The sequence below is a fragment of the Musa acuminata genome, chromosome BXJ3-5 (genome assembly GCF_036884655.1).
Source record: "Musa acuminata AAA Group cultivar baxijiao chromosome BXJ3-5, Cavendish_Baxijiao_AAA, whole genome shotgun sequence".
Taxonomy (NCBI): domain Eukaryota; kingdom Viridiplantae; phylum Streptophyta; class Magnoliopsida; order Zingiberales; family Musaceae; genus Musa; species Musa acuminata.
This window is the reverse complement of record NC_088353.1, coordinates 31,557,297-31,583,163: the sequence shown is the minus strand read 5'-3', so window position 1 is coordinate 31,583,163 and position 25,867 is coordinate 31,557,297.

Sequence of the window (25,867 nt, the reverse complement as noted above, 5' to 3'; positions counted from 1 at the left end):
AAGTGATGCAACCACCAAGCTCAGATTTCGAGCTCTGCCAGGTGATGCAACCACCAAGCTCAGTCTTCGAGCTCTGCCAGGTGATGCAACCATCGAGCTCAGTCTTCGAGCTCTGGCAGAGAGAAGCAATCGGCAGAGCTCAGTCTTCGAGCTCTGCCAGGCGGTGCCACCTCTCCAGTCGAGAGGTGCAACCGCCTGATCCCAGAATTCTGGGATTTGATCGATTTGATCGTTTTGAGCTCGAATTTTGAATTGGGTTGGGGCCTATAAATACCCCACCCATTCAGCACTGAAAAGATAACAGACCCATACCAAAATCGTGATCTTTTATGTGATTCTAAAGAGCTCAAAAGTGTTGTAAAGCCTTTAAGTCTCCTCCTTCTGTTCTTCAAGTTTTCAATTGTAAAAGTGAGGAGAGAAAGGTCTGTAAAGGTTGTCTCCTAAGCCTGTCAAAAGGAGAGAAATTGTAAGAGGGAAGTTTGGCCTTCGCCCATTGAAGGAAGGCACCTAGTTGACGTCGGCAACCTCATCGGTGGAGGAAGCCAAAAGTGGAGTAGGTCAAGGCTGACCGAACCACTCTAAATCTCTGGTTTGCGTTTAATTTCGAGTACTTTATCATTACTGCAAACCTCCCTCATCACTACTGCTCTCTGCGCTTTCACGAACAAGTTCTAAGAGCTGTTCTTCCAAATCTGCATTCAGACGTAACTTCGTATTTTCATACATTACAGTTTACGTTTACGTTTGATTCTGCAGAACCGTTTTCCGCGTTTTTACGAACGAGCTTCCTTGCAGTTTACGCTTACATTTTAATCCTATTAATAACTGCAATCTGTCCTCTACGATTTTACGAACGAGTTTCAACATTTAGACGTAAAACTGCATTCAGACGTAAATCGGCTTTCCTCGCTCAATCGTCAGATTTCAGTTCACGTTTACGTCTTGATTTCAACTGCATACTGCCTTCTGCAAGTATATAAACGAGTTTCAAAGTTTAGACGTAAATCTGCGTTTAGACGTAAAACTACGTTTAGACGTAAATCTGCGTTTAGACGTAAATCTGCGTTTAGACGTAAAACTGCGTTTAGACGCAAAACTGCGTTTAGACGTAAAACTGCGTTTAGACGTAAATCTGCGTTTAGACGTAAATCTGCGTTTAGACGTAAATCTGCATTTGGACGTAAATCTGAGTTTAGACGCAAAACTGCGCTTAGACGTAAAACTGCGCTTGAACGCAATCTGCGCTTAGACGCAAACTGCACCTAGATACAAACTGCGAATTTGCTTTTGCATCACAATAGTTTTTGAACGAACGTAGCTTTTGGTTTTTAAATTATTATAAGATTTCCGCTGCACTAATTCACCCCCCCCCCCTCTTAGTGCTCTCGATCCTAACAGATCTTTCTTATTTCTATGGATTTTGAACTGTGGAACCTTGTTGAAAATGGATTTTCAAAATCTTCTCTTCCAATGATCGATTGGAACGATTTGGAGAAGAAGGCTTTCGCTCTTAATGCAAAGGCTATGAATGCCTTATTTTGCGCACTTGATAAAAACGAGTTTAATCGTGTTTCAACTTGCGAAACTGCTTTTGATATTTGGCACACACTTGAAGTGACCCACGAGGGCATAAGTAGAGTGAAAGAGTCAAAAATCAATCTGTTGCTGCATTCTTTTGAACTTTTCCGAATGAAACCGAGTGAAACCATTGGCGACATGTTTACCCGTTTCACGGATGTCGTCAACGGTCTAAAAGGACTCGGAAAGAGCTTTTCGGATTTTGAGCTTGTTAATAAGATACTAAGATCCCTTCCTAAGAGTTGGGATCCTAAAGTCACCGCCATTCAAGAGGCAAAAGATCTGCGAAATTTCCCTCTTGAAGAACTAATTGGGTCATTAATGACCTACGAAATGACTTGCAAAGCTCATGAAGAGCAAGAAGACATCCTTCCAAAGAACAGGAAGGATATGGCACTTAAAACTTCTGAATGCCACTTGAGAGAAAACTCAAGTGATGAGGACTGTGATGATGACTTGGCACTTTTGACAAGAAAGTTTAAAAAATTCTTCAAAAGAAACAAGTTTAAAAACGATGTGAAAAATAAACTTGAACCTAAGAAGGACCAAGTGATCTGCTATGAATGTAAAAAGCCGGGACATTACAAAAGTGATTGTCCCCAAGTCAAGAAAAGAACAACAAAGAAGAAGGCGCTCCAAGCAACATGGGATGACTCGAGCGCATCTGAGGAAGAGGAATCCAACACCGAGCAAGTTGCTCATTACGCCTTTATGGCAATCGAAGAGGAGGTAATGGATTTATTAGATGCTGATTTATCTTTCGATGAATTATTAAATGCCTTCCATGATTTATTTGATGAATGCAAAGTTATAAATAGAAAATACAAGTTGCTAAAAAAGGTACATGATAATCTTACTTGTGAGTTTGATAAATTAAAAGTCGAACATCATGATAGTTTAAAGTCATGTATCAAATGTCATGATTTAGAAACTATACAAAAAGAAAACTTACTACTTAAGGACACCTTGAAGAAATTCGAGGTTGGTAGCAAGTCATTAAACATGATCCTTACAAACAAGGGTCATGCTCCCAAAAGAAGTGGGATTGGATTTGTGAGGGGTCCTCACCGAAATCCAACTACCTTTGTAAAAGGCCCCATCTTACACGTTCATCACCAAACCAAGTGCAACTTTTGTTGCAAATCTGGACACAAGACACATTGTTGTCCATTCAAGAAAATAAGTCCAAACAAATTAATTTGGGTTCCTAAAGGAACCATGATAAACTCTATGCAACATGATAAAAAATGTATATCTATTTATGAGGCACCCAAAAGCAAATGGGTACCTAAACATCATTCTTTCTTGTAGAAAACTAAACAATCGCAAGCTAGGAGCAAGAAATGGTACATTGATAGTGGATGCTCAAGGCATATGACCGGAGATCCATCTCAATTCTCTAAGCTCTCTAGCATAGACGAAGGATATGTCACCTTCGGAGACAACAACAAGGGTAAAATCATTGGCAAAGGAACCATAGGTAACAAATCCAACCTCTCTATTGAAGATGTTTTACTAGTTGATGGTCTAAAACATAACCTCTTGAGCATTAGTCAATTATGTGATAAAGGATATATTATAAGATTTGAATCTAATGCCTGCATCATTGGAAAACCACACAAAAATATATCTATGATTGCATTAAAACAAAACAACGTATACACTATTGACATCAATGACTTATGTGATGAAATGTGCTTTGCCGTTATGAATGAGGATGCTTGGCTATGGCATAGAAGATTAGGTCATGCTAGCATGAAACTAATCAATCAAGTATCATCTAGAGAACTTGTAAGAGGAATTCCTCATATCAAGTTCATCAAAGATAATGTATGTGATGCTTGCCAATTAGGTAAGCAAATTAGGGGTAGCTTCAAAGCTAAGAATCAAATAAGCACCTCTAGACCCTTACAATTGATCCATATGGACTTGTTCGGACCAATCTCTACATCGAGTCTAGGAGGTAGCAAATACGCCTTTGTCATTATTGATGACTACAGCAGATATACATGGACCTACTTCTTAAAACAAAAAAATGAATGCTTTAGACATTTTACCAAGTTTTGTAAACTTGTTCAAAATGAGAAGGAATCTATGATTTCGTCAATTAGAAGTGATCACGGTGGAGAATTTCAAAACCATAACTTCTCTACTCCAAGAAATCCTCAACAAAATGGGGTAGTAGAAAGAAAAAATCGAAATTTGCAAGAAACGGCAAGAACCATGTTGAATGAACATAGCCTACCCAAATATTTTTGGGCCGAAGCTGTAAACACTGCATGTTATATTTTAAATAGAGTCCTAGTAAGACCCTTACTCACCAAAACTCCCTATGAGTTATGAAATAACAAAAAACCCAATGTCTCATATTTTAAAGTCTTTGGGTGTAAGTGTTTTATCTTGAATGAAAAGGATAACTTAGGAAAATTCGATGCTAAATCTGATGAAGGAATCTTTCTTGGCTATTCTTCGGTTTCTAAAGCTTTTCGCATCTTCAATAAAAGAACCTTAATTATTGAAGAATCCATCCATGTTGTTTTCAATGAGATTTCAGAAATTAAGAAAAATGATCTTGATGATGATGTTAATTTTGATTCCTTGAATTTAAACGAAACCCCGTCTCCAACTAGCAACTTGGTTGCATCCACTTCCAAAACATCCTTACCCAAGGATTGGAAGTATATTGATGCTCATCCTAAGGAGCTAATCCTAGGAGACACATCAAAGGGGGTTCAAACACGATCTTCTTTTAAAAACTTTTGTGCCAACGCCGCTTTTCTCTCCCAAATTGAACCCAAATGTATTGATGAAGCCATGAAAGATGATTCATGGATCATCGCAATGCAAGATGAATTAAATCAATTTGAGAGAAATGAGGTGTGGACGCTTGTTCCTAGGCCAAATGACCATTTAGTAATTGGTACTAAATGGGTCTTTAGAAACAAGCAAGATGAAAATGGTATCGTGGTTAGAAACAAGGCTAGATTAGTGGCCAAAGGTTTCAACCAAGAAGAAGGTATCGATTACGAAGAAACCTTCGCACCTGTGGCTCGATTGGAAGCCATAAGGATGTTCCTTGCCTACGCTAGTTGCAATAATTTTAAGTTATTTCAAATGGATGTTAAAAGCGCTTTTTTAAATGGTTTCATTTCCGAAGAAGTTTATGTTGAACAACCTCCTGGATTTGAAAACAATGGCTACCCTAATCATGTGTTTAGATTAACTAAAGCTCTCTATGGTTTAAAACAAGCCCCAAGGGCTTGGTATGAGAGACTTAGCTCTTTTCTCATTGAAAATAATTTCATAAAAGGCAAGGTTGATACTACATTATTTATCAAGAATTTTGAAAATGATTTTCTCATTGTTCAGATTTATGTTGATGATATTATCTTTGGTTCTACAAATGAATCTCTTTGTGAATCCTTTTCGAAAACTATGAGTCATGAATTCGAAATGAGTCTAATGGGAGAGTTAACATTCTTCTTAGGCCTACAAATCAAACAACTAAGCAATGACATCTTTATTAGTCAAACCAAATATGCTGTGAGTCTGCTAAAGAAGTTCAAAATGAATAATTCAAAAGCCATTGACACTCCTATGAGCACCTCCACTAAGTTAGAAATTGATGAGAATGGAGAAAGCTTCGATCAAAAAACCTATAGGGGTATGATAGGAAGTTTACTTTACCTCACTGCCACCAGACCAGACATCATGTTCAGTGTAGGACTTTGTGCTAGATTTCAATCAGACCCTAAGATATCTCATCTCAAAGCAGTCAAAAGAATACTCAGATATCTTAATGGAACTACCAATCTAGGATTATGGTACCCAAAATCAGAAAATTTTGAATTAACAGCTTATGCTAATGCGGACTTCGCTGGCTGTAAACTAGACAGAAAAAGCACATCAGGATCATGTCAATTTTTAGGACATGCCCTCGTATCCTGGTCATCTAAGAAACAAAACTCGGTTGCCCTATCAACAACCGAAGCTGAATACATTGCAGCAAGTGCATGCTGTGCACAAGTTGTATGGATGAAAAACACTTTAGAAGATTACAAAGTGAATCTTAAAGATATTCCCATTAAATGTGATAACACGAGTGCAATATGCTTAACTAAAAATCCTATACAACACTCAAGAACAAAACACATTGATATTAGACATCACTTTATACGAGATCATGTCACTAATCATGATGTAACCATAGAGTTTATTGATACCAAACATCAACTAGCTGATATCTTCACAAAACCCCTATGTGAAGAACAATTTGATTACATAAGAAGAGAATTAGGAATGTTGATGTGTCCGAATACTTAAACTAGTTAAAATTATTTTTCGAATGTTATTACTATTACATGCCTTGACAACGCTTGATCAAATAACATTTTGCAAATTATGTGACAAATATTTTTAACCAAATGCATGTAAGAAGTTCATTTTTCGGGTTGTATGCTAAAAATGGGATGTTCCCGTACACTCTTATGAAAACTCTTTGGAAAATGACTTTCCTCCGTCAAGCAAAAACAATAAAGAGATATATGTGTCATGACTTCCTTCATATGCTTGATAATGCTATCATGCTTTTTGTTGATGACAAAGGGGGAGAAACATATGAATTGATAAACACTATGTCATAACTGAACTGCCATAATCATATGTCATAGTTGCAAATACTTGAGTGATGCTATAAACAATGTTATGCCATCCTTGCATCACCAAGAGATATGTGAACATGTGCTATAGTTTGCATCATATCTTGATTTGATATTCTATAGAAAATGCAAACTTGCTAGAAAATCTCAAATGTGAGCATCATGTAAAAAGTCCTTCGTAGCTTTATATGATTACATGATGAATGGTTACAAACACTATCATACAAACTTGATGATGTATGTCATGCCTTGACATAATTCTTGAAGAGATACATCATGATGGGCATCATGATGGGAGCATTGATAAGTTTAACTGATCTAACTTATCAATACGTCACTTGAATTCTTAGGTCTTGAATTCAAGGTTGACTTATCTCAACTATGGCATATAGATAGGGGGAGTTAAGGACAACTCCTTTATCAATTGATTGTCATCATCAAAAAGGGGGAGATTGTTGAATCTCGGATTTTGATGATGAAGTCAATTGTCATTTGTTATCTAATCTATGTGTTGAGATAAGTGTGCAGGATTAACTACGATAAGAGTAAGACAAGCAGCAGGTGTTGCGCCGGAGTCAAGATCATGATCACGTTGGGAGTTCGAGAGTTCGACGGAAGTTCGGACGGTCGTCGGAGGTTCAGAGAGAACAGATCCGAGAAGTCCAGAAGCTTGCCAAGCGAAGCTCGTCGGAACTCGCCAAGTGGATCGTCGCAAAGTCCAGGAGTATGCCGGATGTCCGCAGAAGGATCACCGAGGGTTATCGGTTGATCGACGGAAGTTAGCCGGAAACTCGCCGGAAGAAGCGATTGACGCATCGGAGCAAAGCTGCAGAAGTTGTCTTAGAGTTAATCGTAGTTAGCATGATGATTAAGCATGAAAATGGGAGGTGATCCCATTAGCTTAATCTTGGGGCAATTGGGCCCCTGAAAAGATTCAAAGTGGGCCGAATGGAGTGAACCATTCGGACCCAGATTGCACCAGGAGGTGCAACCGCCCCAGCCAGGAGGTGCAACCACCTGGGCTGTGGGGCTGGGAGGTGCAACCGCCCCAGCCAGGAGGTGCAACCGCCTGGGCTGTGGGGTTGGGAGGTGCAACCGCCCCAGCCAGGAGGTGCAACCGCCTGGGCTGTGGGGTTGGGAGGTGCAACCGCCCCAGCCAGGAGGTGCAACCGCCTGGGCTGTGGGGTTGGGAGGTGCAACCGCCCCAGCCAAGAGGTTGCACCGCCAGAGCTCAAGTTCCGAGCTCTGCCAGGCGATGCAACCACCGAGCTCAGTCTTCGAGCTCTAGCAGAGAGGTGCATCAGCCTGAGCTAAGTCTCGAGCTCTGCCAGGTGATGCATTCACCAAGCTTAGTCTTCGAGCTCTGGCAGAGAGGTGCATCAGCCTGAGCTCAGTTTCGAGCTCTCCCAGGTGATGCAACCACCGAGCTCAGATTTCGAGCTCTGCTAGGTGATGCACCCACCAAGCTCAGTCTTCGAGCTCTGCCAGGTGATGCAACCATCGAGCTCAGTCTTCGAGCTCTGGCAGAGAAGAGCAATCGGCTGAGCTCAGTCTTCGAGCTCTGCCAGGCGGTGCCACCTCTCCAGTTGAGAGGTGCAACCGCCTGATCCCAGAATTCTGGGATTTTATCGATTTGATCGTTTTGAGCTCGAATTTTGAATTGGGTTGGGGCCTATAAATACCCCACCCATTCAGCACTGAAAAGATACAGACCAATACCGAAATCTTGATCTTTTCTGTGATTCTAAGAGCTCAAAAGTGTTGTAAAGCCTTTAAGTCTCCTCCTTCTGTTCTTCAAGTTTTCAATTGTAAAGTGAGGAGAGAAAGGTCTGTAAAGGTTGTCTCCTAAGCCTGTCAAAAGGAGAGAAATTGTAAGAGGGAAGTTTGGCCTTCGCCCATTGAAGGAAGGCACCTAGTTGACGTCGGCAACCTCATCGGTGGAGGAAGCCAAAAGTGGAGTAGGTCAAGGCTGACCGAACCACTCTAAATCTCTGGTTTGCGTTTATTTTCGAGCACTTTATCATTACTGCAAACCTCCCTCATCACTACTGCTCTCTGCGCTTTCACGAACAAATTCTAAGTGCTGTTCTTCCAAATCTGCATTCAGACGTAAATTCGTATTTTCATACATTACAGTTTACGTTTACGTTTGATTCTGCAGAACTGTTTTCCGTGCTTTTACGAACGAGCTTCTTTGTAGTTTACGCTTACATTTTAATCCTATTAATAACTGCAATCTGTCCTCTATGATTTTACGAACGAGTTTCAACATTTAGACGCAAAACTGTATTCAGACGTAAATCGGCTTTCCTCGCTCAATCGTCAGATTTCAGTTCACGTTTACGTCTTGATTTCAACTGCATACTGCCTTCTGCGAGTATACAAATGAGTTTCAAAGTTTAGACGTAAATCTGCGTTTAGACGTAAATCTGCGTTTAGACGTAAAACTACGTTTAGACGTAAATCTGCGTTTAGACGTAAAACTGCGTTTAGACGTAAAACTGCGTTTAGACGTAAAACTGCGTTTAGACGTAAATCTGCGTTTAGACGTAAATCTGCATTTAGACGTAAATCTGAGTTTAGACGCAAAACTACGCTTAGACGCAAAACTGCGCTTAAACGCAATCTGCGCTTAGACGCAAACTGCACCTAGATACAAACTGAGAATTTGCTTTTGCATCATAATAGTTTTTGAACGAACGCAGCTTTTGGTTTTTAAATTAATATAAGATTTCCGCTGCACTAATTCACCCCCCCCCTCTTAGTGCTCTCGATCCTAACAGATACCTTCTTCTTGGTTGAAACCTTTAGCCACTAATCTAGCCTTGTTTCTAACCACGATACCATATTCATCTTGCTTGTTTCTAAAAACTCATTTAGTACCAATAACTAAATGGTCATTTGGCCTAGGAACAAGCTTCCACACCTCATTTCTCTTAAATTGATTTAATTCATCTTGCATTACGATAATCCATGAATTATCTTTCATGGCTTCATCAACACATTTGGGTTCAATTTGGGGGAGAAAAGTGGCATTGGAACAAAAATTTTTAAGAGAAGAACGTGTTTGAACCCCCTTTGATGTGTCTCATAAGATTAGCTCCTTAGGATGAGCATCTACATACTTTCAATCCTTAGGTAAGGATGTTTCGGAAGTGGATACATCCAAGTTGCTAGTTGGAGACAGGGTTTCATTTAAATTCAAGGAATCAAAATTAACATCATTATCAAAATCGTTTTTCCTAATTTCAGAAATCTCATTGAAGACAACATGAATGGATTCTTCAATAATTAAAGTTCTTTTATTGAAGATACGAAAAGCTTTAGAAACCGAAGAATAACCAAGAAAGATTCCTTCATCGGATTTAGCATCAAATTTTCCTAAGTTATCTTTTTCATTCAAGATAAAACACTTACACCCAAAGACTTTAAAATATGAAACACTGGGTTTTTTGTTGTTCCATAACTCATAGGGAGTTTTGGTGAGTAAGGGTCTTACTAGAACTCTATTCAAAATATAGCATGCAGTATTTACGGCTTCGGCCCAAAAATATTTGGGTAGGCTATGTTCATTCAACATGGTTCTTGCCATTTCTTGTATATTTTGATTTTTTCTTTCTACTACTCCATTTTGTTGAGGATTTCTAGGAGTAGAGAAATTATGGTTGTATCCATTGAGTTCACAAAATTCTTGGAAATCATGGTTTTGAAATTCACCACCATGATCACTTCTAATTGACGAAATCATAGAACCCTTCTCATTTTGAACAAGTTTACAAAACTTGGTAAAATATCTAAAGCATTCATTTTTCTGTTTTAAGAAGTAAGTCCATGTATATCTGCTATAGTCATCCACAATGACGAAGGCGTATTTGCTACCTCCTAGGTTTGATGTAGAGATTGGTCCGAACAAGTCCATATGGATCAATTGTAAGGGCCTAGAGGTGCTTATTTGATTCTTAGATTTGAAACTGCCCTTAATTTGTTTACCTAATTGGCAAGCATCACATACATTATCTTTGATGAACTTGATATGAGGAATACCTCTTACAAGTTCTTTAGATGATATTTGAGTGATTAGTTTCATGTTAGCATGACCTAATCTTCTATGCCATAGCCAAGCATCCTCATTCAAAATCGAAAAACACATTTCATTACACAAATCATTGATGTCAATAGTGTATACGTTATTTTATTTTAATGCAATCATAGACGTGTTTTTGTGTGGTTTTTCAATGATGCAAGCATTAGACTCGAATCTGACAATATATTCTTTATCACATAATTGACTGATGCTCAAGAGGTTATGTTTTAAACCATCAACTAACAAAACATCTTCGATAAAGAAGTTAGATTTGTTACCTATGGTTCTTTTGCCAATGATTTTACCCTTGTTGTTGTCTCCGAAGGTGACATAGCCTTCGTCTATGCTAGTGAGCTTAGAGAATTGAGATGGATCTCCGGTCATATGCCTTGAGCATCCACTATCAAGGTACCATCTCTTGCTCCTAGCTTGCGATGGTATAGGTTTCTACAAGAAAGGATGATTTTTAGGTACCCATTTGCTTTTGTGTGCCTCAAAAATAGATCTACATTGTTTATCATGTTACATAGAATTTATCATGGTTCCTTTAGGAACCCAAATTAATTTGTTTGGACTAATTTTCTTGAATGGACAATAATGCGTTTTGTGTCCAAGTTTGCAACAAAAGTTGCATTTGCTTTGGTGTTGAACATGTAAGATGGGGCCTTTTATGAAGGTGGTTGGATTTTGGTGAGGACTTCTCACAAATATGATTCCACTTCTTTTGGGAACGTGACCCTTGTTTGTAAGGATCATGTTCAATGACTTGCTACCAACCTCGAATTTCTTCAAGGTGTCCTTAAGTAGCAAGTTTTCCTTTTGGAGAGTTTCTAGATCATGGCATTTTATGCATGAACTTAAACTATCATGATATTTAGTTTTTAACTTATCAAAATTACAAGTAAGACTATCATGCTCCTTTTTTAGTAATTTATATTTTCTACTAATAATCTTGCATTCATCAAATAAGTCATGGAAGGCATTTAATAATTCATCAAATGATAAATCTACATCTATTAAATTCATTACCTCCTCTCCGATGGCCATTAAGGCGTAATGAGCAAATTGCTCGGTGTTGGACTCCTCTTCTTCGGACGCGCTCGAGTCATCCCATGTTGCTTTGAGCGCCTTCTTCTTTGATGTTCTCTTCTTGACTTGGGGATAATCACTCTTGTAGTGTCCCGGCTTCTTGCACTCATAGCAAATAACTTGGTCCTTCTTGGGTTCAAATTTATTTTTTGTTTCATTCTTAAACTTGTTTCTTTTAATGAATTTTTTAAATTTTCTTGTTAGAAGTGCCAAGTCATCGTCACAGTCTTCATCACTTGAGTTTTCTCTTAAGTGGTCTTCTGAAATTTGAAGTGTCATATCCTTCCTGTTCTTTGGAAGGATGTCTTCTTGCTCTTCATGAGTTTTGCAAGTCATCTCGTAGGTCATTAATGACCCGATTAGTTCTTCAAGAGGGAAGTTGTTTAGATCTTTTGCCTCTTGAATAGTAGTGACTTTAGGATCCCAACTCTTAGGAAGGGATCTTAGAATCTTATTTACGAGCTCAAAATTCGAAAAACTTTTTCCGAGTCCTTTTAGACCGTTGACGACATCCGTGAAACGGATAAACATGTCGCCAATAGTCTCACTCGGTTTCATCCGAAAAAGTTCAAAAGAGTGTAACAAAAGGTTGATTTTTGACTCTTTCACTCTACTTGTGCCTTCGTGAGTCACTTCGAGTGTGTGCCAAATATCAAATGCGGTTTCACAAACCGAAACACGGTTGAACTCGTTTTTATCAAGTGCACAAAATAAGGCATTCATAGCCTTTGCATTAAGAGCGAAAGGCTTCTTCTCAAATTCATTCCAATCGATCATTGGAAGAGAAGACTTCGAAAATCTATTTTCGACAAGATTCCAAAGTTCAAAATCCATAGAAATAAGAAAGATCCTCATTCGGGTCTTCCAATAGGTGTAGTCCGTCCCATTGAACATGGGTGGACGTGTAATAGAGTGGCCATCTTGGTTTCCGGTGTATGCCATCTCTCTTGGGTTTTAATCCATTTGAGAGTTAACCCCGCTCTGATACCAATTGTTAGGATCAAGAGCACTAAGAGGGGGGGGGGGGGTGAATTAGTGCAGCGGAAATCTTTCGACGATAAAAACGTTCGAACGATAAAAACGATTTTAGTGTGAAAGCCGATTCTAAGATTACTTTAACTTAAGATCAAGCGAGATGACGTTAAAGTCAATCTATGAAGGCAGTTTGTAGTTATGATGAAAACCAGAATATGAGCTCAAACTGAAATATGACGTTCGTACGAAGAAACTGATTTACGTCTAAATGTTGATTCGTAAATCACTTGATTAGGCGAGATGCAGCTTAAGCAAGGATATTAAGGTAGTTTGCAGTTAAGATAGAAATCAAAACGTAAATGCAAACTGAAATATTATGATCGTACGAAAAAATAGATTTACGTCTAAACGCTGATTCGGAAAGTGCAAAGCTTAAAACCCGATCATATATGCGCAGAAAGCAGTAAGCTTTAGAGGAGGTTTGCAATAAAGATAAAATGCTCAAAGTAAATGCAAACCGAGATTTAGAGTGGTTCGGTCAATCTTGACCTACTCCACTTTTGGCTTCCTCCATCGACGAGGTCACCGACGTCAACTAGAGGCCTTCCTTCAATAGGAGAAGGCCAACCTGCTAGTCATAAGTGCCCAGCAAGCCAATCACGTGAGTGATGGCATGTGTGACTTGATACAGAATATTTTTGCTTATTATATTTTGGCGTATATCACTTTATAACTATTGCATAAATGCATATATATTGTGATGTCCTTGGATTTGTGCAATGGGAATCGGATCGTGATGAGATCACGATAATGAGATTGATTCACCTTTAAACACATATCCTAAATAATCCCGGTCATAGGTTACTCGAGAGGGACATCGTGATAACTGGATAGACTGGTGTGCTGTATACCCGTCCATATGATGGATGCAGCTGGTCTCATAGCTGCTCGTGTAGGGACACTAGGGATACAGTACAGGTGCTCATTGGAGAATGAGTTCACTGATTGATCCGCTTACGGAATGTTGGATGGTTGATGATGCCTTATTGTCAGACAACGATTCCGTAGTCCTAGTGGTGTATCTGGTTCTTAGACTTGAGACACCAAGGATGTCCTGTATGAGTGCTCCACTCTTTGATACCAGACTTATAGGTTTGGCTGTTCCCAGATCTAGTACAGCTGGTCATTGGGAGTGGTAGTCGACCTTACGAGGGCTATTGAGTGTCGATAGAGGATCATCCACTCTCGGTATCATGAGAGGAATATCCCATGTGTTCTTGCTCAGACAAATCCCTGGCCAAGGTCATTCGGGTTGAGAGAGAAAGAGTTCTCCGGGAGAATCCGATTAGAGCGAGACTCGAGTAGAAACCGTATGGGTCTGACAGCACCATGCTCGATATACGGTCTCTGGGATATTAGATGGATGAGGGACTATAGGTACATGGTAACTAAGGACAGACAGGTCCAATGGATTGGATTCCCCTGTATCGTCTGGGGACTACGGCGTAGTGGCCTAGTACTTCCGTAGTCGATGAGTCGAGTGAATTATTACAGAGATAATAATTCACTGAGTTAGAAGGAGTTCTGACAGGTATGACTCACGGCCAGCTCGATATTGGGCCTAGAGGGTCACACACATATGGTAGGCATTGCGATGAGTAGAGGTTCGGATATGAGATATCCGACGGAGCCCTTGTCTTATTGGATGCAGATCCAATACCCACTAGGGAAAGGACCCATTAGGGTTTTGACACGGGATCTCTATAAATAGGAGGGATTCACAGCCTCATAGGCTAGAGTCTTTGCTTGCCCTTCCTATTCTCCTCTCCCTCTCCCCCTCAGAGTAGGCCTGGAGTTTTGAGGAGCGTCGTCGCAACCCTGCTGTGTGGATCACCGCTAGAGAGGAGGACGCTTGACCTCCTTCACCCTCTCCTAAGGATCTGCAAGGAAACAGGGATATACGATCTCCCTAGGTAACACAATCTCTATACGCAGTTTTGTGTTTTTTGCGGATTTTGCGCACCAATCTTCGCACGACGATGAACATCTTTTTGGGAATCGGGGATTTTTGTTTTCTTGTTCTTCCGCTGCGTATATGATGTCGCCCCCTATGATTTCCCAACAGTGGTATCAGAGCCAGGTTGTTCGTGCGAATGATTGGTTTTGAACTGCGTGTGTTGTGTTTAGGAAGAATATTGACGTCAAAATCGTTGACGCAAAAGCGAGGAAGGGCAGCAACAGTTGCTGCCCTCGATCTGCATACCTGCAGCCACCTGCAGCGGCAGCCGCAACTACAGCCGCAGCCAGGCAGCACAGCGCCGGCGCATGCGCAAGCGCTGTGCCTGCAGCAGCCGGCCGGCGGTCTGCTTGCAGCAGGCTTGCTGCTGGCGGGGCTGGCAACCCACGGGCAGAGGCGCCGCAGGGCAGCGGCGCCTGCCACCGAAAGGAAGCGGCGCTTGCCGCCGCTGCTCCCGCGGGCGAAACCCCCCACAGGGGCGGCCGCCCGGCGGTACAGCACCGTCTGCGGAGGCAGCGGCGCCCGAAGGGGGCGCCCACCCGCAGCGGCATCGCCGCCAGCGGGCGTGCCGCCTGCAGGCGAGGGCAGTGCCCTCGCCCCGCCGCACAGGCCGCCGCCGGCAGGGTGGCGGCGGCGGCAGCAGCAAAAAGGGCAAAGGGTATTAGGGTTTTCTGGGCAAAAGACAGTTTTGCCCCTCGGAATTTGAGAAATTCCAGTTTCTGTCTTTTGTCCAAATTACGAAAATACCCTTAGGAATTGAGAAATTCCCTATATATCCCTGATTTCAGAAAATATTAATTAATTAAAAGGTTTAGTTGATTATTATTTTTATTATTATCTAGTAGTCCTACATGATGATGATTATTTATACATGTGATGTATGATGTGTGGACGGATGATCATGGACCGTGTGATGTGTGTACTTGTGATTATTATTATTGAGGTCTGCGAACCTCCATTATATTTCTCGTTTATTGTCGGGCCTGCGTGCCTATGATTAAGTTGTAATCACATGAGGAGGCGCAGCGGGAGCGTGGATGCCATAGCGGGACCCACGAGACGGACGATCGTGATGCATGGAGATGCATCAAGATGTCGATGGAACCGACGAGGACGAGATGGACGATCACAAGGCATGGAGATGCACCGTTGCACACATAGATCTTGATGTGAGTGATTAGGCCTACTGGCTCGGGCCTAATCATATTAGGTTGTGGTCCATGATCATCTGGTGTGATTGCTTATACACATACTAGATATGTATATATATTTGCATGCGATGTAGATATATATTAAATATGCATATGTGTGACATGTCATATTAGGAGACCAAATCATAGAAACATCTCTCGATAATATTAAGTCGGTAAACGTGAGGCAATTAGATTGACCCACGTGGCCTTCCATCGTTATGAGTAGGAACCGAATCCCGGTGTAGGTTAAGTTGGTCGAGTCCCTCGAGACTCACCTATATCGCGATTCGCTATCTTGCTTACGACATAGAGATGTCACCGGTGACCTGAGGGCATGATATGCTTGGTCGAGTCCCTCGAGGGTATATCATCAAATCAGACTCATCTTGTAACGAAGGTGTTGACTTAACCGAGCATCATGGTTGGTCGAGTCCCTCGAGGCCATGGTGATTCGGAGGCCGAAAAGGACGGGAATCACAAGGAGTTGTGATCGGCAAGAGTTGTCTACCTTTTAGGCTTAGTGTGATTGGTCGAGTCCCTCGAGGTTACACTAAGACGCTGATTGGATCCTGATCCCCACTAGAAGTCTGCCGGAGACTTCCGTTTCACGTGCTGAGGGTGTCGCGTGACTCGTTAGTAAAATAGTGGGAGCATATTAAGATAGAAGTCCATATCTTGATAGTTTATTTCTTGCAAAATCTGCATGTTATTCATTTTTGCTACATCTTTATTTTCAGAAAATGTCGCTTTCAAATCCCTTACGTGGCATACTTGATGTCAACCGCCTCACTGGTCCAAATTATACGGATTGGCTCCGTAACTTGAGAATTGTTCTCACAGCGGAGAAAAACGTGTACGTCCTTGATACAGTGATGCCTACGCCCGAAGAAGGGGCAAGCGAGGATGAGATCGCTCGCTACGTGAAGTACATTGATGACTCCACTCTTGCTCAGTGCTATATGTTGGGCTCTATGACTCCAGAGTTACAGAGACAACATGAAAAGATGGATGCCAGATCCATTCTCCTACATGTCCGTAAATTGTTTGAGGAACAGGGAAGGACTCAACGATATGAGATATCCAAGAGCCTTTTCCGCGCTAGGATGACTGAGGGGACACCAGTTCAGAACCATGTCCTAAAGATGATTGAGTGGATAGAGAAACTCACAGGTCTAGGAATGGTCCTAGAGGATAACTTGTGTGTGGACATTGTGCTTCAGTCCCTACCAGATTCCTTTTCACAGTTCATAATGAACTTTAATATGAACAAGCTTGAGGTGACTCTCCCAGAGCTCCTCAATATGTTGAGGGAGGCAGAGAGTACTATTAAGAAAGAGAAGCCAGTTCTCTACACTGGTGAGACCAGAAAGAAAAGGAAAGCAGAAAGGTCCCTTAAGAAGGGAAAGGGCAAGGGCAAACAAGGTAAAGCAAAGGTTGCTACGAAAGACCCAACAAAGGACAAAGGCCAGTGCTTCCACTGTGGTAAAGATGGGCACTGGAAGAGAAACTGCAAAGAGTACCTTGCAGAAAGGGCGAAACAAAAGCTTGATGAAGCTTCAGGTACATTCATGATCAGTCTCCATTTGTCAGACTCTTATGATAACACATGGGTATTAGATACCGGTAGTGCTTATCATATATGTAATTCGTTGCAGGTTCTGGCAAGGCCTAGGAGACTAGAGAGAGGCGAGATGGACCTCAAGATGGGTAATGGAGCAAAAGTTGCTGTATTAGCTGTTGGCGAGGTCGCCCTACATCGGCCTAGTGGAGCTTTTATTGCATTAGATGCATGTTATTTTGTTCCTTCTATTATCAAAAATATTATCTCCATTTCATGTTTAACAGTTAGTGGATATAAATTTGTTTTTGAGAACAATGGTTGTTCGATATTATTAGATGATAAGATCATCACGAAAGGAACATTGCATAATAGTTTATTTATGTTAGACACCACTCCACATATCATGAATATAAATGTGTCCAAAAGGAAACGAGATGAGTTGAACAGTGCATACCTGTGGCATAGTAGGCTAGGTCACATCCATGAAAGAAGGATTCAAAAGTTGCTAAATGATGGATATCTAGATCCATTCGACTATGTGTCATATGCAACTTGTGAGCCTTGCATTCGTGGAAAACTGACCAACTCTCCATTTAGTGGAACTGGAGAGAGAGCCACTGAGTTGTTGGAACTCATACATAGTGATGTATGTGGACCCATGTCAACTCATGCCATTGGAGGTTACTCCTACTTCATTACATTTACTGATGATTTCTCAAGGTATGGATATGTGTACTTAATGAAGTACAAGTCCGAGGCCTTTGAGAAATTCAGAGAGTATAAGAATGAGGTGGAGAACCAGACTGGAAAGAGTATCAAAACTCTTCGATCAGATCGAGGAGGTGAGTACTTAAGTACAGAGTTTACTCACTTCCTCAAGGACCATGGGATATTATCCCAATGGACACCTCCTTATACACCTCAGCTCAATGGTGTCTCTGAAAGAAGAAATCGTACATTATTAGATATGGTACGGTCCATGATGAGTTTCGCTGACCTACCCATCTCATTCTGGGGATATGCCCTAGAAACCGCAGCTTACCTTCTGAACAGAGTTCCAACTAAGTCGGTGGTGTCTACACCATATGAGATATGGAAAGGGAAGAAGCCTGATCTTAAAGTAGTTAAGATTTGGGGCTGCTCTGCCCATGTTAAAAGACACAACCCCGATAAGTTAGAATCAAGGACAGGGCGATGTAAATTTGTGGGATACCCCAAGGAAACTTGTGGGTATTACTTCTATCATCTCGAGGACCAAAAGGTCTTTGTAGCTAAGAGAGCAGTGTTCCTTGAGAAGGAACACATTCTTGACGGAGACAGTGGGAGAATGATAGAATTGAGCGAGGTTGGAGAACCAAGCTCAAGCACCACTCTACAGCCCGAGTCTGTTCAGGTATCTAATACACAAGTTTCAACTTTACGCAGGTCTGATAGAGTATCCCATCCTCCTGAGAGATATGTGGGACATATTAGAGCAGAGGATGTAGAGGATATTGATCCTCAGACCTACGAGGAGGCTATTATGAGTATAGACTCCGGGAAGTGGAAAGAAGCCATGAATTCTGAGATGGATTCTATGTACTCCAATAAGGTTTGGAACCTAGTTGATGCACCCGAAGGTATTGTACCCATCGGTTGCAAGTGGATCTTTAAGAAAAAGATCGGAGTAGATGGAAAGGTAGAGACCTATAAAGCAAGGCTAGTGGCTAAGGGGTATCGTCAAAGGCAAGGTGTTGACTACGACGAAACTTTCTCACCCGTAGCAATGCTAAAATCCATCAGAATTCTATTGGCTATTGCAGCACACTATGATTATGAGATCTGGCAGATGGATGTGAAAACCGCATTCCTCAACGGGAACCTGGAGGAGGAGGTGTATATGATGCAACCTGAGGGATTCGTGTCCAAGAACTGCCCAGATAAGGTGTGTAGGTTGCTTAGATCCATTTATGGACTAAAGCAAGCTTCCCGAAGTTGGAACATAAGATTTGATGAGGCAATCAGATCTTATGACTTCGTTAAGAACGAAGATGAGCCTTGTGTATACAGAAAGGTAAGTGGGAGCGCTATTAGCTTTTTGGTGTTATATGTGGATGACATCCTCATCATTGGGAATGACATAGGAATGCTATCCACAATAAAGGCTTGGTTATCTAGACACTTCTCCATGAAGGACTTAGGAGAAGCATCTTATATCTTGGGGATTAGAATCTATAGAGATAGATCCAAAAGGATGCTTGGCTTGTCCCAGTCCAGGTACATAGAAACTATTGTCAAAAGGTTTGGCATGGAAAATTCCAAAAGAGGTCTCATACCGATGAGACATGGGATATCGCTTTCTACGAGTATGTCCCCAAAGACTCCAGAAGAAAGGGCGAACATGGATATGATACCTTATGCCTCAGCAATAGGGTCTATCATGTATGCCATGCTATGTACTAGGCCTGATATAGCGCATGCTCTGAGTGTCACGAGCAGGTATTAGGCGGATCCAGGCTTGGAGCACTGGAAAGCAGTAAAGTGTATCCTTAAGTACTTGAGAAGGACTAAGGATCTTTTACTAGTATATGGAGGTAATAGCCTTAAGGTTGAAGGCTACACTGACTCAAGTTTTCAGTCTGATGTCGATGATAGCAAGTCGAATTCAGGGTATGTGTACACCTTGAATGGAGGAGCAGTGTGCTGGAAGAGTTCCAAGCAAGATACCACTGCTGACTCGACCACAGAGGCGGAGTACATTGCTGCATCAGATGCAGCAAAGGAGGGAGTCTGGTTGAAGAAGTTCATCACAGATTTGGGAGTCGTGCCGGATAGTGAGGAGCCGATCTCCCTATATTGCGACAACAACGGGGCAATTGCTCAAGCGAAGGAACCTAGGTCTCATCAGAAATCTAAGCATGTTCTGAGGAGGTTCCACCTTATCAGAGAGATCGTGACCCGAGGAGATGTAGCAGTGGAAAGAGTTCCATCCGAAGATAACATTGCAGATCCACTAACAAAGCCATTGTCTCAGATTGTCTTTGAGCGTCACAGGGGTCTGATGGGGATCAGACACATAGGTGATTGGCTTTAGGTCAAGTGGGAGATTGCTAGTCATAAGTGCCCAGCAAGCCAATCACGTGAGTGATGGCACGTGTGACTTGATACAGAATCTTTTTGCTTATTATATTTTGGCGTATATCACTTTATAACTATTGCATAAATGCATATATATTGTGATGTCCTTGGATTTGTGCAATGGGAATCGGATCGTGATGAGATCACGATAATGAGATCGATTCACCTTTAAACACATATCCTAAATAATCCCGGTCATAGGTTACTCGAGAGGGACATCGTGATAACCGGATAGACTGGTGTGCTGTATACCCGTCCATATGATGGATGCAGCTGGTCTCATAGCTGCTCGTGTAGGGACACTAGGGATACAGTACAGGTGCTCATTGGAGAATGAGTTCACTGATTGATCCGCTTACGGAATGCTGGATGGTTGATGATGCCTTATTGTCAGACAACGATTCCGTAGTCCTAGTGGTGTATCTGGTTCTTAGACTTGAGACACCAAGGATGTCCTGTATGAGTGCTCCACTCTTTGATACCAGACTTATAGGTTTGGCTGTTCCCAGATCTAGTACAGCTGGTCATTGGGAGTGGTAGTCGACCTTACGAGGGCTATTGAGTGTCGATAGAGGATCATCCACTCTCGGTATCATGAGAGGAATATCCCATGTGTTCTTGCTCAGACAAATCCCTGGCCAAGGTCATTCGGGTTGAGAGAGAAAGAGTTCTCCGGGAGAATCCGATTAGAGCGAGACTCGAGTAGAAACCGTATGGGTCTGACAGCACCATGCTCGATATACGGTCTCTGGGATATTAGATGGATGAGGGACTATAGGTACATGGTAACTGAGGACAGACAGGTCCAATGGATTGGATTCCCCTGTATCGTCTGGGGACTACGGCGTAGTGGCCTAGTACTTCCGTAGTCGATGAGTCGAGTGAATTATTACAGAGATAATAATTCACTGAGTTAGAAGGAGTTCTGACAGGTATGACTCACGGCCAGCTCGATATTGGGCCTAGAGGGTCACACACATATGGTAGGCATTGCGATGAGTAGAGGTTCGGATATGAGATATCCGACGGAGCCCTTGTCTTATTGGATGCAGATCCAATACCCACTAGGGAAAGGACCCATTAGGGTTTTGACACGGGATCTCTATAAATAGGAGGGATTCACAGCCTCATAGGCTAGAGTCTTTGCTTGCCCTTCCTATTCTCCTCTCCCTCTCCCCCTCAGAGTAGGCCTGGTGTTTTGAGGAGCGTCGTCGCAACCCTGCTGTGTGGATCACCGCTAGAGAGGAGGACGCTTGACCTCCTTCACCCTCTCCTAAGGATCTGCAAGGAAACAGGGATATACGATCTCCCTAGGTAACACAATCTCTATACGCAGTTTTGTGTTTTTTGCGGATTTTGCGCACCAATCTTCGCACGACGATGAACATCTTTTTGGGAATCGGGGATTTTTGTTTTCTTGTTCTTCCGCTGCGCATATGATGTCGCCCCCTATGATTTCCCAACACAACCACCCTTTTACAGTTTTACTCCTTTTGACGGGCTTAGGAGACAACCCTTACAGAATTTTCTCTCCTCTCTTTATAGCTCAGAACTTGGAAGAAAAGAGGGAGAAGGACTTTTAACCTTTACAACAATTTTGAGCTCTAAAAATCACAGAACAAGATCAAGATTTCGGTGTGTATTCTGTGTGCTTTCAATGCTGAATGGGTGGGGTATTTATAGGCCCCAACCCAGTTCAAATTTGGAGCTCAAAACTATCAATTCCCGGAATTCCGGGATCAAGCGGTTGCACCTCCTGACTGGAGCGGTTGCACCGCCTGGCAGAGCTCGAAGACTGAGCCTCTGGGCGATGCCACCTCCTGTCAGGGGCGGTTGCACCTCCTGCCAGAGCTCGAAGACCGAGCTCAGGCGGTGCAACCTCCTGACTGAAGCGGTTGCACCGCTCAGCCAGTGCTCGGAGACCGAGCCCAAGCGGTGCCACCTCTTGTCAAGAGAGGTTGCACCGCCCAGTCTTGCTCGGAGACTGAGCCCAGGCGGTGCCACCGCCTGGCTGGAGCGGTTGCACCTCCCAGTCTCGCTCAAAGACTTAGCCCAAGCGATGCAACCTCCTGCCTTGGGCGGTTTAACCGCCTGGCAGAAATCAGGGTCCAAATGGGTTGATCCATTCGGCCCAATTTGGGTTTTTCAGGGGACCAATTGCCCCATGATTAAGTTAATGGGATCACCTCCAATTTTTAACTTAATCATTGTGCTAACTACGATATTCCCTAAGACATTTACTGCAACTTGCTCCGGTGCGTCAATTGCTTCTTCCGGCGAGCTTCCGGCGAACTTCCGTCGATCATCCGATGAACCCTCGGTGATGCTCCTGCGGACTTCCGGCAAACTCCTGGATTTGCCACAATCCACTTGGCGAGTTCTGATGAGCTTCTTTGGCAAGCTCATGGACTTCTCGGATTTGTTCCTGCAGAACCTCCGACGACTGTCCGAACTTCCGTCGAACTCTCGAACTCCCAACGTGATCATTGTCTTGACTCCGGCGCAACTCCTGCTGCATGTCTTACTTTCATCGTAGTTAATTCTGCACACTTATCTCAACAGATAGATTAGATAACAAATGACAATTGACTTCATCATCAAAATCCGAGATTCAACACTTCTATCGATACGTCGACCGATCCTCCGACTCAACATCTAATCTCTTGACATGTTTCACTCTGGCCCAACGTTCGATTCCTCATGCTTTAATCAATTTATGTTTTCTAATCGAAGTTAGTCATATGTCGCTCAAAACGTAGATTAGATCATAAACTCATCAATTGATTTCATAATCAAAATCCGAGATTCAACAATCTCCTGATGATAACAATTAACGGACTTTAAACTAAACTCCCCCTATCAATATGTCATATTGATATACTCATAATTTATTGCTATTCTTTTGATTTTATGAAATGTATGGCTATGTTATATTATATTAATGAATTGGATTATGATAATACAGTTTTTATTTTATATATTATGAGTTTAAATCATGAGTAATCAATTATCATGATTTATTGATGATTATGAATGAGAATGACATGATAATGAACTTTATAGTGGGTACAATGAGATTCATAGTTTGTAAGAACTTTGGAGATCGTCCAAAGGTTGATCTATTATTCTTATAACTAATGAATGTAAATTTGATAATTGATATGTTCTACTAAATTGTTTTGTGTATCCAAAGATAGTAAATATTATCTAATTTGAATATATTCAATTGTCAAGTAAAGTGAGATATAGAAAAGCATTATTATGATTGTATATCTTAGTTTTTCCGAAAGAAGAACTTTGATATGTATTTACAGTTTATTATGTGATATTGTTTTTACTCAAAGCATTAATGTGAGAGCATTTGATCAGGTATTTTGTGGTATCTATTTCTGTATCCCTTCATTGGCATGCTTCGTCTTCTGTTCCTTTATTTAATGGATTAAACTTGTCTGATTGGTGGTATAGATCTTGATTTGACACTTCAAATTGAGAAGCCCACTGCTATTACTAATACTAGCAATAATGAAAAGAAGTCTTTCTATAAAGTTTGGGAATGATCAAACAGATGTTTAAACGAAACTGATAGTTCTAAGGAACTCACGAAATTTATAGAAGAGCATTCTCAAATGCTGATAAATCTTTTGCTAGTACATTAATGAGCAAATTAACCACCATGAAATTTGATGGTTCTCGTACCATGCATGATGAGCATGTTCTTGAAATGATAAATTTAGTTACCAAATCGAAGGCTTTGGGAATGAAGGTGGATGGGTACTTTTAATTACAGTCTATACTTAATCCCTTGCCTCCTGAACGACATGGGTCATTTTAAATGAACTACAACAATATTAAGGATAAATGGAGTATTCATGAGTTGACCAGTATGTTGGTTCAAGAGGAGACAAGAAGCTCATTATGCTCATTTTGTAGGTCATCAAGAGGCACGAAAGAGAAAGAGCATAAAAAAAGGATTGCATGATGTGAACGAATATTATAAAGCTACTCAAATCCATAATAAGGAACGTAGAAACGATAAATGTCATTTTTTGTAAGAAGGTTAGGGACTATAAACAAAAATTACTCAAAAAGAATTGTTTGGTTCGGGGAAAAAAAAAAGGGTAAAACATGTGCTTTTATATGTTTTAAATCAAACTTAATAAAAAAAATTTATAATATTTTATGGATTGATTCTGGCTCAACTATTTGTATTTTCAATACAATGCAAAGGAATTCGTTTGATCGAAACAATAAAGGCAAATGATAACTTGTTTTCATGGAAATTCGAGATCAAGCTGCAGTTGAAGTTATTGGGACTTCTCATCTCGTTCTATCTATGTATTAGGCATTAATTAGATTTGTCACGAACTCTTTTATGTGCCCACTGTCTTCGTAATCTAATATTGAGATATTATTAATTCTGTATCATAATATTGGTACTAACATAGTTTAGTTGATGATCATTTTACTTTTTTGTGGTATAAACATTTGGGTCATATATCTAAAGAAAAAATATAAAGATTGGCAAAGAATAATATTCTTTTGAATCTTAATTTTATTGATCTTAGAGTGTGTATTGTTTATATTAAAGGAAAACAAATAAGATACGTCAACAAAGGAGCCATAAGAAGTTCACAGCTTTTTTAAATTATAGATACTGATATATGTGGATCTTTTAAAAATTTATCTCTTGACAGAGAAAAACATTTTATCATTATTGATGACTTTTTATATTATATTGATGACTTTTTATATTATGGTTATATTTATCTATTACATGAAAAATCCGGATGCCCTCGAGATGCATATTAAGATAGTTGAGAGATAATTAGATAAAAATAAAAAAATTATAAAAACAAATAGAGGTAATGAATATTATGGAAACTATAATGAGTTTGGACAATGTCAATGTCAAAGTATTATGTATAGTCATACCATGTGTGTTTAGTATACTATACAGGGTATACCGTAACAAAATGATATAGTATTATCCTAATTAATGGATATAATAGGAGTATGTTAAGTCATTCATCTTTACTCATGGAATACATATTAAAATTATAATCAAATCAAATATTTAAAATTAGGATTTAAAATTTATTTTTCTTACTTGCCATTGTAATTTAGGAAATCCTAATCTATTTCCTTATTTGTTAATGTAAATTAGGAAATAACTATTAAGCATTCCAAATAGGATGAGATCATATTTGTTAATATATTAAATAAAAATAATCTATATTAAATAAATATAAAAATAAAAATATATTTCCTTTAATGGAGGCTCAACTCCTCCTATTTAAGGGGAGGGATTTCTCTCATTCGTTCCTCACCTAGTCGAGCCTAGCAGCGGGAGGAATGAGTTATATCCTGCTGATGAGAGGTAGGTTTCCTTATCTTTCTTGAATATAAATTTTTTTAGTTTTTTTATTTTGATTCTTTAAATGTTGAAAGTTTTATAGTTTGAAAAATATATATCAATTCTTTAAATGTTAAAATTTTATTACATTAAAGTAAATAGTTAAAGTTTTTATAATATTCTTTGACCCATGATTAAGGTTTTTATTATAGATTTAAATATGATAAAAATATATATTTTTT